General features: G+C 38.7%; 1 long non-coding RNA gene and 1 other non-coding gene across 2 annotated transcripts; one reads left to right on the forward strand and one right to left on the reverse strand.

Annotated features, from left to right (window-relative positions):
• Positions 1-8,898: 8,898 nt before the first annotated feature.
• On the reverse strand, positions 8,899-13,654 carry LOC132908117 (uncharacterized). The gene is made up of 2 exons (XR_009658312.1): positions 13,542-13,654; positions 8,899-9,246 (listed from the first exon to the last, which is right to left on the reverse strand). It is a non-coding gene; the product is annotated as an uncharacterized LOC132908117 (long non-coding RNA).
• On the forward strand, positions 9,177-9,248 carry Trnaq-uug (transfer RNA glutamine (anticodon UUG)). The gene has a single exon. It is a non-coding gene; the product is annotated as a tRNA-Gln (tRNA).
• Positions 13,655-18,996: the final 5,342 nt, after the last annotated feature.

The raw sequence follows: 18,996 nt of genomic DNA on the forward strand, positions 1-18,996 counted from the left end.
CGATGTTCCGAGCGGAGCTCATGTATTTTCTGGATAATAATTTCGTCCGGAGTTTCTCTCCCCCTTCTATTACCAACCACAAATTACCGCGCCGCGGCGGCAGTAGTTTTGATATACGACCCGTACTCCTCCGCGATCAAGCGCGATTTATACGGTGCAACAATAACGTTTACCCTCGATACCGGTCCCCCGTGTATTTTACCCGGGGACAGTTTTACCGTCGCGCGAGGCGCAACCAGTGCGAATCCATAACCGCGTTTTATACACTTTATCTGCATTAGCAGTCGTGCCACCGTACTCCGATATATTTATTACGCGATACAATTTTTATTTTATTCTGTTTGCGTGACGATTCTTTACGACCGACTAGATTCAAACTTTATATTGACAGTGCACGGCCGTTTAAGGGGTCATTTAATGATAATAAGAAACGAAGAGTCGTACGGGTTTTCGAAAAATTGTTATTTCAAACGTTTCCTCTGTTTATGTTCTATAAAAGAAAGAATAAGAAGGAAACGTGGACGCCTTATCAAGGTGGCTGCAGTTGGAGGTATCTTTGCTACAATTTTAATGGGCAAGATTTGCCGTGAAGGAGATACGAATGTAATTTCAATGAAACTTTTAGTGCTTCAGGATATCTAAAAGGCTTACGTATTCTTAATGTTTCTCTTAAAATTTTTCCTTTTAGTTAATGTCGTTATACATCCCTCGCACATATTTTCCTGAATATCTACTAGTAACAGTACGTTTAGCTTAAACTCAATATTAGACTAAATAAATTCCAATAATTTACAGTACTATACTATTATCACTGAAACTATCAAACCGAGCAAAATGACCGGTATCAGATTTTTTGTTTTTAAAATTACCCTGCATGCGAGTGTTTGCTAAAAATGAATATCTGTTAATAATATTTTTTAGGAAATAAGTGTATGCTACGACTACATAAATTTACTTATTTATTTTTACTTTATTTTACATATTAAACGTCAATAGAACCACATAGCGTTAAACCAACGAAATAAAAATATCTCCTTTTCACGGTACTCGAAACAAGGTGTCCTGAAACTAAAATCCAGTGTAGATTATTTCACAAAAGACTATTTCGCTATACCTTAAACCCGGTGCGTGACGGAGCTGGAAGTTGTCCTGCTGCAGCTCTCAAGTATCGCGGTGCGCACGGTCGCGCATAATTCTGCCGCATTTCGATAATAATCGTAATTGAAGCATTTAATGCCCGGTGGCGTCGATATTCCAATAATTCACCGGCTCCCTGTCACGATGCGCAATGGTGTGAGGTGTAAGGATCCCCCCCGGTTCGATTCTCGTGGGATCCGGTCCTTCTCGGTTCCACGGCAATGCATCACTCTGTCCGCAGTCCCGTAACTCACCGCGCCGCTCGCACACGCGTGCCCGCGCCGACAGCACGCACGTAACGCACACGTAAACACATCGTTGGACACGCATGGTCAATAAACGCTCACATACAAACGATCGAGGATAGGTGTGCGCGCATACGATGCGACATAGCGATGGAAAGACGGGGTCGAACAGATATATGGCCCGAAGTGAACGACGTATCTAATCTAACCCTTCTGGACAAGATACTCCGTGATGCGCGACGGGGGTTGGCTCGACCATGCGTTAACCGTGCTACCCCCGGCCAGGCCAAGTGTAATCTAAAATTACAAGAATCCACTGGCCGGACCTGTGCTGACCGGGGCCATTTGTCAATCTGCTTGGACGATTGCTATCGACACTTTTCGAAAGGATCGGCCACGTAACTTTCGTGAAGTTGAACGATGTTTTCGACGACGCGGTTAACCCTCCGTTCTTTGCATCATTTCACGCAACGATATTCTTCCTAGAACGCAGTCAGGCGTTTGTAAGGGGAGCAAATATGCAATGGATAATTAGATCAATTTAATATGGAACGTGCAGGAAGCTTTTTATAAATAAAATGATCTCTTGGCTGCATTTTAGGGTATTACATAATGCGATACATGTGTAATAAAATACATATGTATGTTAATTATTAAGTGTATATTTTTAGGATTTTTGAAAATATTAAGAAATTTTTAATTTCAGCGTTAGCGAGTAAAAATATGATATACGTAATTCTTTGTATTATGCGAAATATAAATGGTGTAGAATGAATATCAACGGTATTGAAACAATAATAAGAAGTCCATTCGTGTGAATATCGGAATTCGATATTTTCCCATTTCAAGCGATTATCTCTGTAACCAATTTCAACTATCCTTTCCCAATTCATCGATTATCGTTACACGCGTTACTTGCGAACCAAAAACTTCATTCTCTAAAAACTCTCAACAAACGAACAAACAAACTCGCTATAAATCCAATCGTCGATCAGGATTACCATCTACAATAACTCAGCGCCCGTAGACCTTCCTAAAACTTCAAAACGCGCAACAAAACCCTTCCCACTGAAACGTCACGAGCCACTCCATCGCTTCCATTCATCACGCGGAGCAAACTTCGAGCGTCGAAGAAGCTTATCGCAAAAAGCATGAACGCGTTCGCAGTTGCAGAGCTTCGCAGTGACTCATTGCGTCGCGCGATGTTACAAAGTTGCGATCCTCTCGCGGCTCCCGAGATATTCATCTCCATCAAGGCTCGGCTAATAACTCGGGCGCTCGGTTCACCGAACAGAAAGAAGCAAAACAGAGAGCCCTTTCGACTCCTGCCCTTTGAACTTACTTTCTCGCCATCCTTCCCCTCTCCGTCTCCGCATTTTCTACAACACCGTGTACTCGCAAATCGAGACCATTAAGGTCGTCTCAATCGCGCCACGGGTGGTCAACTCGAGGAACACCGAAGAAAGAGGCGGAGGGCTGCGCTTGCAAAAGTAGGGACAGACTATTTCGCATCCGTCATCGTTTAAAGCTCGTAAAAGTGAAACGATCACCGGCAACTAAAGTAACGAGGCCTGAACACAGGCGTGACGATCAGATGCCATCGAGCGATAATGCCCGCATCGCGGCATCTGCTAGTCGCGTTCTCGTCACGCTGCGATGCTGATTTCGACCTTGATAAAATTGTGCTACGGCCACCAGGGAACACGTTCACGCGGGGATAGCGCGTGAAAACACGACATAGAATACCGATCCTACACCATCGGCAGCTACTTTTCTCCATAGGCTCCCCGTTGATTTGACCTATTTTCCACGGTTGAGTGATTCTGAACGAGAATTGAGAATGTGTGTAGATTTGCACGAGGGGGAGGAGTTATTGGTGTCGAAGAAAGTCAATTTATCATCGTCATTATTATCCTCTTTTATTCTTATCTCTGAAGTACCTGTGAGGATTCTTAATCGACCGTGATCTTATTACGTTTGTGTAATTCCTTTTAACCAATCAGAACGGCGTTGCGCGTTGTATTACAGGTGTGAATTATCGGGGAAAAAGATGACATCTGTCTTTTATGGAAAGCCATTTCAAAATTCAATACGTCCATTAACTTACGTTCGATTTTTCAAAGCTGTTACTTTAAATATCTCATAGTCCTTAATATTCTATAGTTTCTAGCGAGCCTTTCTAATTGGTATAATTACATGAACTCATTGCGAATCGTTTCTACCCACAAATCATATTTAACGAAGAAAAATCCTCACGCTAACCACTCACAACGAACGACGCGTTTCGCATTCTCGGTTTAATCCATCATCATCGGTGGAAATCGAAGGGATGGCCAGGCCGCTCCGGGCGATAACGGGGCCGGCAACGAGGAGAGCATCACACCGCCGCGAATAGTTCATTAAAATATCCATGAATACGTAATTGTGAATGCGGTCAGAGGCAACGAAATCAGATAAATGAGCGCGTACCAATCGCGCGAAATGGAACAGTAATTCGTACAGGTTTGCACAATTAAGCCAGCCATCGAACAAAAATATTCTATTTCGCTTCCGGTGACCGCGCCATTAAAATCCTCTGTGATTACTTATCCATTTATTTACGGGAAAGCTGGAGTGACTCCCCCGGGCTCTGAATCGTTTCAATTTTCACCGTTACGGGCTGACCTGGCTGCAAATTGTCTTAATATCCTGCCGTTAATAACGTCGACCACGCATGACACGTGAAACGATCGAGCAATATGGTGAACAATTTTCCATGGCGTCGAGTTCGAAACGAAATCGAGTGAAAGAATAGAAGGTGCGTTAGTCACGGGCCATTTTGCCACCAGCCGTGACCTGTACGCGCGTTGCCTTTATTTTCCAAGCGTTAATTCACTCGAACAGTGTTCGTCCTCTCGTGCAGGAGGAAGTCGAACCCCTCGAACGAACCTTTCTTTTCTCTTTTTTGTCTCTCTCTCTCTCTCCTCCTCTTTTTCTCTTTCTCTCTTTCTCTATGTAAGTCTCTATCTATCTATCTATCTTTCAGTTGTGAGCGTTTTAAAATCCGGCCCTGTTCGCGGCGGTTCGGTCACGTGCCGTCACAGGGGGTGCATCATAATGCGCTCGTCACCGTGCTGTTTCGCCTCCGCTGCTCGGTTCTTCGTGTATCGAGATGCATACGTAATTAACGGGAAGCATTAACGGGAATTAACAGGCGGCTTAACGGCGTGGAAAAGTAACGTGGGAGCTGCGAGCCCGGAACATCCGCGAGCCAACCTTTTTGTTGTTTGTCTCGCTTTATTCGGAATTGTCTTTGATAGCTATTTTTTATCGAGTGATCGACGTTTGTAAGATTAACAGCCTGTCTTGTCTAATCACGCATAAATCTTGTGATTTTGTTAGCAGCTACTCAGAATGCTATTTGTTCATTGCATGTAATACTACGTAAGGTGAAATGGTATTTTCTGCGATACGAAAAGATATTGAAGACTATTCGAGTACTGACATACGTACTTTGTATTACCAAACCTCTAATTAAACAATTGACGTCAGAAGTTGCAATTTATACCACATGCGTGGCTCGATATTACGAAACAAGGAATTAATCGACGTGTGAATATTTTGACGAGCCTGTGCATTTAATGATTGAATTATTAGCCTCTAACTGGAAAACGGAGTAAATTATAGATAGAATTATTAATCTTGACTTCCTTTCTTCTCTAATATTTAAACCAGTTAGAATCGATATAGTATATTCATAAATTTAAAATGCATGAATATAAATCGATTCCCTTTTATTAATCGTACTCTTATTATTTATCAAAAATGTGTAAATCGATTTGTAGTAGTATTAAAGTCCACTTGATTTCCAAACGCGATAGAAAAAGTATATCGATGATGATGATGATGCATGTGTACCAGTCACGGGATGGTCAATATGCACACAGATCGCTAATGCAAGCTGCCGTCAGGCTGAAATTACCCAGGTAGAAATGATCGATCCAATTAAGCACACGATGTAACGGAAACGTATAATCGTGTCTAGAGACGGTTAAAGACGGTCGTGCGTATAATTGGTAACATATAGTTTCGTTCCTTGCTTCTGTTAATATCATACAATGATAAAATCTTTAATAAAGTGCCTGTTACACGGCGATGAATCCTCAGGTAAGTGGCATTCAATTTAAGAACGTAATAACGTCTCGTAATATATCGACGATAAATTTCCTTTGCTTGATCTTCGAATAAATCTGCTTCGAATAGTATCAAGACGAAAAACATTGTATCGTATTAGCGTTGATTTAAAAGTTAGCGAGCTACGGTTACGTGGCACACAAAGACCCTACGACCGCTTAGAGATCTCAATTAGACGAAATAGTCGTATAAGGAAGGCGTTAATTACACCGTTTGAAACTTTCTCGTGGATCTATGAGTTTTGGAAGAGATAAACCTCACTATACTTATTACTATATTTTACTATACTAATTGCTATATTTCTACTATACTATGTATATACGTTATAAAATACTCGCGTAACTCTGTAAGAGAGCGGTGGTATAATTTTTGTATCGTTTCTATTTCATTTATATGAAATCCGTATCGTTGATAAAAAAGTAAAGTACAAAAAGAAAATCCAAGTTCAATTATTTTTTTGTGGAATATAATAGTTTTAAAACGATTCTTGTTTTTTTTACCTAAAGTAGTTAAAAAAATAGAATATTATATAGTATATAAAAATGCGTTTTTTATAGATAAAATATTCTAATATTACTTTATTTAGCACGCTATAAAAATATTCATAAAATTAATTGTAAATAAACAAAATGAATAAGGTATATCCATTCACACGTATTCTTTTCTTTGTCTTTCATGGACCTTCCCTCTTTATCAAGCTGTCCGTAGTGCGTTCCATGCTACTTCAAACATTCTCACTACTGCATTCTTCAGCAACAATAACATCCTCTAAAAAACGCTCTTTGAAAAAAGTCCTTGCAATTGCAGACGATCGTCAGAGCGTAAAAAAGGCATGGAAACAACGGGTCGTCGGTTCGATTCAAAGGCGTGAACTATCGGTGAAATGATCAAAATAATCGAACGTAGACGAAGGAAGCGAATGGTGGAGACGAGCACATCGTAAAGTGAATCTCATTAGCGATACCCTGATGCATAGCACGACTGCGGGGGGCATCGCTTTGATGTCGAATGAACTGCCGCCCCCTGAGGGTCATAGCACGCGGCATTATTGTTATCACGAGACGAGGCTGTTTCTAATTATCGGAAAGGAACCGGAAGTCACAGCCTGCGACGCCGTCCTCCACTCACAGAAGAACGTTATTTGTCCTACGTTAAAGGCACGTACTCACTGGCGACCAATTCACGACCAACGTTAACGAACGATACTCGATAAAATGATCACAAGCATTTTATATCCAACAAACAGTCTGTTGATGTCACAAAAATATTCGGATCCTATGATATTCTTAAACATCTTGCTCTACGCTTCAATTATATATAGAAATAATTAAAAAAATATTTTAGGTTATTGATAGGCTGTAATCTCCTGTTAAAATAAGCACTTTATTTGTTTATTTATTCTAGATAATTGTTTATATTTAAGAACAAATGGAAGATGTCTACTTTTCGCGTTACAGAAATATTAAAATAAGTCGTGTTTTGATAAATACCAATAGTACGCAAGCAAATTATGGATGATGTTCGTGAATTGTTTGCAAACATCAGTGAGAACGCACCTTAAGGGAAACAAAGGGAAAAAGCAAGGCAAAGGGATCGAGGTCCGCTTTTGGTCGAGCCGCGAGGAAAGACAAAGCAAAGGGTCGATGGCCCACCTGTTCTTTCGGAACCCTTTGACGAATGACCCCTGCAGACGAGTTACACGTATTCCTCGGTCCCCTGTCATTAATCATATCGACGCCGTTGGATGATCGGTGTTAAGTGCGTTGCGTGCCACCAGGTCTCCTCGATCGCGGTTTGTTTGCCTTTCATTAATATTCGATTTCGATGCGACGATGGAGAACGAATTTCTCCCATGGATTAATTCGAGAATGAGGAAAGTGGAGTTTAAGTCGTTGATGTAGTTTTATGTTAATTTTAAAGTTAGGATTCACGAGGTGCGAGGAAAGATTGACATTTTCTCTTTATTTTGTGATGGGTTTTTCAGGATAGAATGTAGAAGATCGGATTAATGAGATATTGGTGTTTTTATAGGAAAACAAACTGCGACATCAGTCCGTAACAAAGTACAACATCAGGTTTGAGGTTTAAATAACTATTCTCACTCTTTCACAATAACAGGTTATCCTTTTATTTAATCACGTCAAAGAAAAATACTTCTACATAGCCATCAAACGACATCAAACACAAACAATCAACAAATCCCAACTCTTCTAAACTCGTCAATTCATCTAACGACAACATGAAAAATTATATTATATATACGTTTTTTAAAAGTATCTTATTAGGTACTAGAAAGGAAGAAATACTAAAAAAACCATAAATCTAAGCTCTCGAAGCAACTAGTGGAACGGAGGTCTTTCACCTGCGTCCAAATGACATCACCTAATTTCCTCCAGAAAGTAATCAAATAATAGTACCGTCCAACATCGTCAGCGTAGCAGCAATTTCGGTTTAATCGCTCGTTCCGGAATCACCCCCGGTGACGCTTCGGAAAATAAATTTGTGAAAGTCCGCCACGAGCACATGTCACACTGATTGCACATCCGCTTCCGCCGCCGCTAGGTACGAAGACAGCGCGCCATTATAAAACCGGCCCCACGAAAGAAACATAATATTTATTGCCAGCTTCCGTTCAATTAGGGGTTGACACGGCATCGCGACGAAGGGAGAGGGTTTGCTACATCGAACCCGCTTTCATCCCCCCAAAAATTCTGTGTACCCTGTCCGACCCGCCTTTCTCTGTCGCTTGTCGATGCTTTCGAAATCTATGTTCGCTTTCACCCCCCGCTCGATGGGGTGTTCTGAATTTATATATTGTTCACCCTCTTCCGATTTGGGACGACACTCGCGAAATGGCTCAAGAGGCTTTTTTTCCTTTTCGCCCCGCGTCGAAACGGGGTTGGAACCTCGAGTGTCGAGGTGTGGGAAGGGGTTTGTAAATTACCAGTATCTTCTCTCCTCTCTTTTTTTTTGTCAGTGTCTCTTGCCTTATGTTGGATAAATTGAATGAGATGATCGGAGATTTGTTTGGAGATCGCGGTGGAAGAAGTGTGTTATTTTTAATTAATTGGACTATTACAATGTAAAAATATCTATTAGCGTAATAATGACGTTTCTCAATTAAATTATATTTTTAGTTAAATCAAATAATTTTCTCTTACTCGATACAGATAAAAAACACTTGTTATTACGGTACAAAGTTAAGTGTCTATTTCCGATAAAACTACCACTGCCACTGTACTTCAGACTAATTCTATATATAATATCGATTGTGTAACATTTTCAGCACACTGAGTACACATACTCTTGTCCTTGTCTGTTCTACAACTATATAGTATATACGTATATACAATACACTTTATTGCTTTTTTTCATCAAACACTATACAAACAACAGCGTTGAACAAAGAGGCGTATTTATTTTTAAACTTATAAGAGCACCTCTATTACATAACCTATATTTATTTTTACATTAACTTCATATACCACGCACGCTATTTAATATTTAATAATAACAATCCACAATATGTGTATATATATCAACAAACAATAAACAATTTCATTATCGATTTATTTTTATTGGTACATTTATAAGATGTAATGAAGCATACTCTTTCACAGCGGTCCCATGGTGTAATGGTTAGCACTCTGGACTTTGAATCCAGCGATCCGAGTTCAAATCTCGGTGGGACCTAAATTAACTTTTTTTTTTTTCAACTCGCATTACCTATGCGTTCTACCTACACTTTATACCATTTAAAAATACTAACCCATTCTTTTTTCATTTTATATTTTCTATTAAAAAATCCCGCTTACAATCTACAATCACACCAACGCGCACAATCTACGCTCACCACTTATCTTCCTACTCCATCGTAACAACGCGAAGCGACAGAGAGATACGTATCTACATAGTGCGCAATATTGTAATGCGTTTTCGCTGTTCGATCATTTTTAATGAAACGCCAAAACGCATCTTACGTGTCGACGTGAACGTCGATCGACATATGACGCGTCTCTATATCCGCGAAATCCCCGTGCCTGATGCTTAATCCGTAATTATATAACGCGTAGCCGGCGATAATTCATTTATTATACATGTAATTCGATAATCGGACAGAGGCGTAGACCGCGTATTATCGTTCGTTTCCACGAAGGTAGCGGTGCTTTTTCGCCTGGCGATGTCGGGCTTATCTGGAATCACCGCGTCCCGGCTACCTGGCGTGTAACTCACGGATCAAAAATGCATCCGGCCGCTAATTACTGGCTAAATTAAGCCGTACTCCGAACGTACGAAACGTTGTAAGTAATTCGCTACCGATGACAGATTACGCGTTCACAACGACGCGCCATTAAAGATTGATTAAAATTGTAGAAATTATAGGCACGCGGTCCCTTCGATGATGTTACCCGCAACGATGTACGTAGCACGATTATTTTCAGTTCATGTTGTTTTATCTTTCAGGCTGCAACGAAGTGAAAATGTAGCGGTAAATTGCCATAGAAAATGACACGTGTTTATATGTTCGTTTTTATTGCCGTAGTTAGAGATAAGTGCGTGGTTGGAAATGGTGAATGGCTTAGCGAATGATTATTAGATCCAGTTGATACGGATAAAGTAAAGGACAAGGTAAAGAAGACGTTCAATGCATTATATAGATTTTCAAACAGCAACTCAACCTTTGATACCCAATCACAGAATATTTAATCAGCGTCATTTTTCGCGGTCTTGATATCCATCGCGTTTATCTTTCGTTAAGAAGATTTTTAATTTGAAAAGAATATAAAGCTGTTTTAACATATTTTCTGGTTTTCATTTTATGTTAAAAATTCTCTACTTCTCCAAACTCGGGATTTCTTTTTCCAATGAAGTATGAGAATATGACGGAACGACAAAAAGAAGGCAAACATTATCTATATCGAATTTACATATCACTAAAACAATCTATTACAAAAATAAAATACAAAATAAAAATCCGCATTCCTAATATAATTAAGGCTAGATATTAGATTGTCCCAAAAGTTTCTTTCCTTCCATAAGTGAAATAATAGATGCACATTTTTTATTTCATATTAATTTATGGATTTATGTATAATAAACCATAAAATGGATCAAACATAATTCAATAAAATAATATAAAACAATAAATATTGTGCATCTTGTTGGAATAAGTACCCATACACAGACACCAACACAGGCATTTGAACACGACACTTACAAAGGTCATACTCAAGTATAGAGAGTGGGGTTCAAAAGTATTTAAGGGATCGTGGGTTACTACTTTAGTCTAGTCTGAAAGTAACTGGCCAACAATCAACAATTCTTGCACACGTTGTTATATCACACACTTGTCTACATCAGGTTCTGTAGTTTCTGTTTAATAAACATCACTGAATATTATTTCAACATAAACATTGTGTCTTCCACAGGTTATTAACCTTAACTTCTAGATTAAATTCTAACACATCTACTTCCTTATAAAACGAAAAGAACTTTTGGAACAACCTAATATAAAAGCATCAGAGCTTAAAATGGAATTTAATAAGTAAAAACTGTAGAATACTCAAGTAGAATTAAAACTATCCGTAACCGAAGTCAAAGCAAAAGATGAATATTTTCCATCATTATAAATATCAACTACGCCAAAATTCAACGATGAAGGGTGCGAACGATTCACGCGCAATTATGTTTGCTATCCACGCAACACACGTGACCAATAATCCGACCATTCGTACGACAAACATATGTATAGCCATAACATATTCGCGTCTAACGTGGCCGGTGCTCATCAATCACAATTACAAAACGCCAACGCGAATAGTAAAATCACACAAATTACACGTTCGTCGCTCTCATCGGCCGCTCTGTTGCACGCGAGCGCATTATTACCGAGCGTTTCCCGGTATCAACATTAATCAACCAGCTGTCTATTCTATATTTCCGTCGAGGTTGTCGCATTGATTTCGATCCCCTTAAATCAGTCGTGGAAAAACGAATTTCCCGGCGCGACACGGTGTTTCGCGATTCGAACGACGCGTGAAACATTGGATTGCTAGTTCATCGTAATTTATCGACAGCACGTGTTTTATGGGTTTTCGTTCACGCGGCGCTTGCACAGTGCGTAAACAGCGGTTTCAAGTTTCTGCAGAGCTTCTTGCTAGGAATGCAGATTTTTTCATTGCTATTCATACGCCTCTGTAAGTAACTGTTTTTCTGACTTGCGATTCAATTTCATCTTTTTGTTTCTCGAAATTCTTCAGGCAAACTTGCATTCGATATTATTCTACTTTGTTACAATCTCTGAATTTTTATATACAAATTTCACACTCGTTTCAAATTTGTATACAAATTTGTAAAAAGATCGTCGTATAAAATTAGGAAACGAAAAATTACACGTGTCAAGGGAGATCATCAAAGAACGTATCAGGGTTAATGTAATTTTGGACAGAATTTTGCGCGAAGAATTTTGGAGAAGGAGTTTATTATGAAATAAAACATGCTAACATGCTCGAGGATAAATATTAAATGGAATTAATAATCCATGAAAAGCATTTATTCGTTAAATCTAAATAAATATACATCTTATATGTATATAGTTGATTCTGAAGCTTCCTTTGTTCTTTGGTAGTTCATCAAAATTATGTTTTCTTTATTTTTTGAAGACTTTCAAGCTACCCTCAATACAAGAACAAATAGTTCGTCAACTTGTCCTAATTGCACCGATCCAAATCCACAGGTGTCGAACAAATTTTAGATTCCAGTACAAACAGTGAACGACGATCCGTTATGATAATTACAGTCTGTAATGAGCAATCGAGGATAAATGGTCCGAATAAGCGATCACCGTTCGTTAATCCCTGGAAAATGGCCGATTTCGCGAATCAGATTTCCTGGGACGACGAAGGATAACGAAAACGGAGGGCCCAGACTACGACGTTCCCGTACGATCGTTACAGCAAGTTCATCAAGATGTGACAACGCCACCGTGAAACTGTCGCACGCTCGTAAAATACTTTCTCAATTTAAATTTCACCGAGACGATCCCTTGGAAGTTTCCGGTTAACGAGCGGAACCGCCCTAACTCAGTTGGACGATAAAATACCGGCCTCGTAATGACGGAACGTGTAATCGAGAATCACACGAGCCATCGTCCGTAACACTTCACCCGCGGAATTGCACCTCGTCCGCGGATAGAGACTATCCAGACAGGGCAGACGGTATCAAGAATCTTGCCACACCATCGTCAACCGATCTTAAAGATCGTTTTGTACCAAGATCTTTCGAATCTTATAGTGTAATTTTATTTCTGAACCTGCTGATAGTGATTTCTTGATGGTGATGGTTGGTCGTATCTAAGTTTATAAGAATCAATTACTTCTTTACATTAATGTAATCGTACTTTATTTTCATTGTATTTTCGTTTCACTGCATGCAGATTTGTTCAAGTTTTAATATGCTTCTGTGGTGAATTTTTCATACGGGATTTGTTAGGAAGATATATAACCCAATATAAGTCTGCAGCTATAAAATTGTTGATTTATTGTTAGTTAGATTTTGAACAAAATCGTGAAAGATGTTTCATTTTTATTATATTCCACTGCTATTGAATCACTACGCCAAGCTTTAAAATTCTAATAGACTATGGAAAGAATTTGGAACAGGAATTCGTGAAGCTTTCACCAGATTAAAACACCGGCGAACTACTCCTATTGTCTTTGAAATAAACTGTTCTCATACTGTTATAGAAAATAGAAAAGTTTCCACCAACTATTCGAGAAACCACGTTGATCGATGTAAACGTAGAAGATTAAATAAAACAGTTATTAATTCCACGCTAGTATTGCTATCGTATTTAGTTACACATTCTGATACATTATCGTTTATTGCGTGTAAAATTTCCACGTACCAATAATGATAAAAAAATAACCAAAACTTATCAATACGTCCATCCATTATGAACAAATTGAACGATTCCTGTCGCCATACCATTGTCTAATTGAATGTCCAACACGCCTGTGTCGCTTTTATTCCAAAAGTAAGTACTCGATAAATCCCTCGCATTCAAAATGTTTTCCAACCAACTGAAAAACCCCTGCTACGCGTCGTATATAAGCCATGGCGAAGTTACTTTATGCTCCGATTTAAGGAATACGCGGCGTGCTCATAAACCATAAAAGATTCCAGTCATAACTCGAACGGTATCGCATTTTATTTAATTGCCCCGCGGCTCTTACACGGCCCTAAAGGAAAACAGGCAGTGGAGAACTTGCGTGCATAATATTATTTATTACCAAAGAAGCTGTTAAAGTTTAACGCCTGCTGCGCGAAATTAAACGCGATAAAATGTTTGTTATCCAATCGTATCGCGCCTCTAACGTCTCCTCAATGTCACGCTTGTTCCACCTCGCTATCTCTCGCGGATAAGACGCGACTTTACAACCGCGAAGACGCTTTCGGCGTTCGCCCTACCCAGCGCACGACGATCAGTCGAAGATGCTTCGATCAGTTAACGCGACTGCTCGTGACTGATAAAACCGACACGTAGAGAGTACACATTCGATTTGGTTTTATTCGATAAAACGTACTATACTGTATTTTTAATATAGATATGACTGGTGCAGTCTACGAGCGTTTACAATTGAAGATCGTAAGAGACAAACATGATATATACTAAGTTTCTATGCACTTATGGGATATTTAAAAATGCAAGGATGTACGTAACATGCGCAAGTGTAAAAAATATTTAACGCGAGGTAGTTGTTGGAATGTTTAATGGATGGGATAAATTTGTATTTAAAGAATAAAAAAGAAGATGTGATTTATCGCATTCTTTGACTGTAATCTTCGGTTATGACCCATTGGGCACTTCAACAGCAAAAAATTGATACGAAGTGAGAAAAATTGATACATCTTTTAGTTTCCAATTTTCGTAATCTTCATTCGTGTTTCTTATTTAATTAGGAATATATTAAGATACATATCCAAACGTTTTAATGCCTTTTTAAATTCTTTCGATACACATCGTAAGTGAAATTTTAGAAAAATGACTTGGTCAAACCGTTAATTAAATTAAAAAACCAATACAACGCATTGAGTCTTTCAACGAGATTTATAACTCCAGCTCAACCCTCGAATAAAACCCCTGTCACTGAAAAAAAACGCAAGAAGACATCGACGTCTTGGGTTAAGAAAACTTTGCATATTTTTAATAGTCGCAGGCATCTCGAGCCAATTTCCCGTTTCACCATAAAACCCCAAACGCTCGAGATTTATGACCACCGCGTCAATTATAATCCGTTTCATTCGAAAACCTTCTTCGTTTCGACAAACCTAACCCTTCGCGACTCTGCTGCACACCCTCGAACTTATATCGTAAAAAAAGAATGATATTAGACGTTCTCCCTCGTCTTCCCTTCCTCGAACCTACCCGCTTGGCAAGCTGAGATGGAGCCTGGCTTTGGGGAACGTTTAAATAAGACGCGAAATTTTTTATACGGGTAAAAAGCGCGTGGCACGACGAGGAAGGCACAGCGAGCTCGTTCGTAAAACGTATCCCGCCGGATGGGCCAGAAATGGCCCCTCCACCATATCGAATGATTACCACCGGGGACCGTACAACGTTGCGATTTAACTGCCCCTTAAAAATTGTTTGTCTACGCGGCGTTTTAACAACGCGATCCCCGTATACGATCTCTCGTTTCGTTCGTCCCTCGTCGATGTTTTCCGTTTCGCGACGTTTAAGGTGGATTTTAATGTATGCGCGGAAAACGACGCCGGTGGATGTCTTTGATGAGCGAGCGTTTAAAACGCGAATATTTGGAAGTAGGGTAAAAAGGGAGAAGATATAGTGTTAGGAAATTGAGTCGTAAATGGTACGGTTTTGCAAATGGTTGCTTGGAGGTGAGAGGGTTCGATGAATGGGGTGGTTTGTTGGTAGTAATTGTTAATGGTTTTGGAAAGAGTGGAGTCTTCTTTTAGAAGAAATTGGATCTAGGGAATGGTGATGTTTTAATTAATATCGGTAAGTAATGATTATTGTTGGGGATGAAGCGTGATAATCATATTGCGATATTTATACAATTTTCTATTTTTATGAATATAATTGAGGGAGCGTAGTTTAAATAAAGATTTGTTTTGCTTATTTGGTTCACTCACTAAAAATATTATAACGAGTAGTTTATTCTGGATAATTTACAGATTTGTCACTATCACGTGCATTCTCTGCATTTGTACATCTTTAACTTCCCCAAAGGTGTTTAAAAATCCGTGGTCTAACAAAGACATGGATTATTTATTTAAAAAATTGAGGTAAAATGCAACAGTAATTTCGTTGTTTCGTCTTTGAAAATAATCATTAGAAAATTTGATTGTATAGCGTAATTTAATAATTATTGATTTACTTTTTTCTGTAAGAAATAATATTTTCCGAGCAATCCCATCGACGGTTAGTTCAGGACTTAAAGTGTATGTCAACGAGTTACATTTCATCGTGGGATTAATATAAAACAAGATTGATAAAGTTTCATTAATTGGTTCTGGAGTGATAGTCTCCTAATCTGCTTATATCAATATACTCCTTATCATCTGGAAAATATTATTTCCAAAAAACAATCCAATAAGTAATACATTATATCATACATTTATATTTAATACAAATATTTTATCTACAAAATAGTTTCTCTAAAATCTTTCGTTCTATTTCTCAGAGCATATTATTCCTTATTTCCATGTTTCTGTATTCTCGTATGCGCTTCTTTCTATTTATTTAACGAAAGTCTTGGACTTTTCACAAATCCCATCTCAAAACTGGGTTAAGAATCTCTCTCCTTAGTAACAGAGGAGAGCACCAAAATAGAGTACGAAATATATGGAAATGCTATCAGTTAGATAAGCGATTTTATTTAAAAAAAAAGAAGCATCGTTTACGTTCGTTTTTCGATTGCGTATCGTAAATTCGATAAGCTCGGTCCCAATCTCTTTGGTTTTCGTCACTGCGCATAAAAATTCGCTACGCCAGCAGTACTATCGTTTAAATAGCCGAATTCGTTGCTTCTAGGTCAATGTGGACATTCCTGACCGAAATGCAGAAACAAAAAGTCAACGAATCGAATGAAGCGTCTGATTCTTCGTGTCTGACCATGACCTGGAAAAATCTACTTGCTTCAGTTCCGCAAGGAAATGGGATTGCGATGGAATTGGAAGTTTTAGGGGAAATGGGACCTAGATTTTTGATACGTCGGAAAAATTGTGCTGGTTCATTTTCTTTCAAATGTTAACCTTAATTCAAAAGCTATTGCTGTTTCTCAAATTACTTTTTGTATTTTTCCTCTTTGCTCTTCTTCGATATCAAGTGACCTAAAAGTTGGATACCTAAGTATGAGGTTGTAGATTTTAGATTTCATTTTATTTGTACGTTATATTATTTTCTTTTATAGTTATTTCATTGTACTACATCCAAATAATTTATTTATAACCACATTTTACCACATTTTATTTTATTTGTGACCACATTTTACCTTAATTAAATATTTTCAGATTAGGTTGCGCGTTATCTAAGCATCTAATTTTTAAATTACTCTGAGTGCATCTAAGTAATTAAATAACTAAAGTTATTACTTGACTCATTTTAGAATGGTTTCTAACTAGCAGATAAGTATTCAATTAATTTATATAGTATCCTTCAGACTAGTTTTTCAATTTTCTATCCAAGTCAAAAATTGTAAATTGTTTCTCTGCCAAACAATCAGAATCCCGCCGGTAGATTCCGCAATTCATTAAAATATACCTAGAAAGAACGAACCTGGAATTTGTCATATCCCAGCCTTCGTTTTTTCTCTAAATTCTTAACTAATTCAATAATTTGTCACGAAAGAAAAAAAGAAAAAAAGGAAATACGTTCGCAACGTACAACAAGCTTCTTTACACCGTGAAAACTGTCTCTGCAAATACGTGGCCCACGGGAGGTCCCTCATTAAACATTCGTCTCTCGTTAAAGCAGAACGCGATCTAGCTCCTTAATTCGGCGATGAGGAGTAATTAAGCGACGCGACGAACAGCGCAGCTGTGAACACGAGATGGAGAACACAGAGAGACGTCGAGGTACTTTGTTTCGCAGTAAACCGGGTTTAATGACTTCATGTAAAAATACCCCATCGACTTTACGATATAGTTTCTCCTCTGCGTCCCTTCCCTACCTTTCCATCGTGTTCCTCTTTCGATGCTTTCGTTCCATGTTCCTCGTGATCCTCTATACCTCTTCTCGCAGGGTGAGTTTTCGGCTACGACCATAATTTTATAGTTTTATGTAAACTGTATCGAGCCATGAAACACGCGGCGCTCTACGATGGCTTGATGGTGATTGGCGTGCAGCACGAGATAGAGAGAGGATTTCTACGGGGTATAAAATTTTCACGACGTTCAGTCTCGGCCGCCTTTGACACGCAATTCTTTTTCGTCCGCTGCCTCGAGACATCGTAAATAAGTGATAACTGGATCGCGGCACGGCGTCGTCAGCGATCGTCGGCCTCAGTTTCGACATTGTCCTGTTTTGGATATCGGAATTTCGGTGGTGGCTTTTTGACGATGTTGTTGATAGACGAAGTTAGTAGTCTATGTTGGCGAAGAAAGGCTCGAAAACGAAACTTTCTGCGAGAAATATGAGTAAAATCGTATCTGTCTTGGCCGAATGACCTTACTAGAAGGCAATTGAATAGATTCATTTGGGAGAAATATAGAGTAATATCGATTTATATTGGAAGAAGAAGACACAAGAATTAAATTCCTTACGTCCAGAACAGATGAAATGACGTCTGTTTCAGTTGAATAAAGTTATTGGGAGATGACTGAGCAATTTATTCAGTTTCTCGTTCCCTGATAATTAACAGTTTGAGGGTGGAGCAGGAAAGTGGAAATATAGAGTAACATTGGTTCATATTGGAAAAGAAAGGGTACAAAATGAAGCTCTTTCTTGGTTGAATAAAGTTATTGGAAGGCAATGGAGCGATTTATGTAGCTTTACACCTCGTAATAGTTAAGAATTTGAGAGTGCAACGCGAAGGTGGATGTATAGAGTAATATTAATTTCTTCTGCCAAAAAGAAAATCCAAGAGAAAGATTTCTGATAGTCAGAATAGTCAAAGCGGTGTATTTCATAATCTACGGATGTTTAGTCGAATAAAGTTATTGTGGAGTAACTTAACGATTTATCCAATTCCACATCCCTTAGTAATTGCTAATTAGGAGCAGAATATAAGGGTGAAGTACGCTCTGATGTTCAAATTACGCACGAAGGCTTGGCATGACGTAACACTCTTCATTCGTGACATAGGTCAGGTAGTTCTACATATAGATCTTCCTTTGACCTAATTCTACTTTCGCTTTACGTGATGGATAAAATGTCAGAATTTATGAAAAATATTGGTTTTTTATAAATGAAAATGTA

Source organism: Bombus pascuorum, chromosome 6 (assembly GCF_905332965.1).
Source record: "Bombus pascuorum chromosome 6, iyBomPasc1.1, whole genome shotgun sequence".
NCBI classification, from domain to species: domain Eukaryota; kingdom Metazoa; phylum Arthropoda; class Insecta; order Hymenoptera; family Apidae; genus Bombus; species Bombus pascuorum.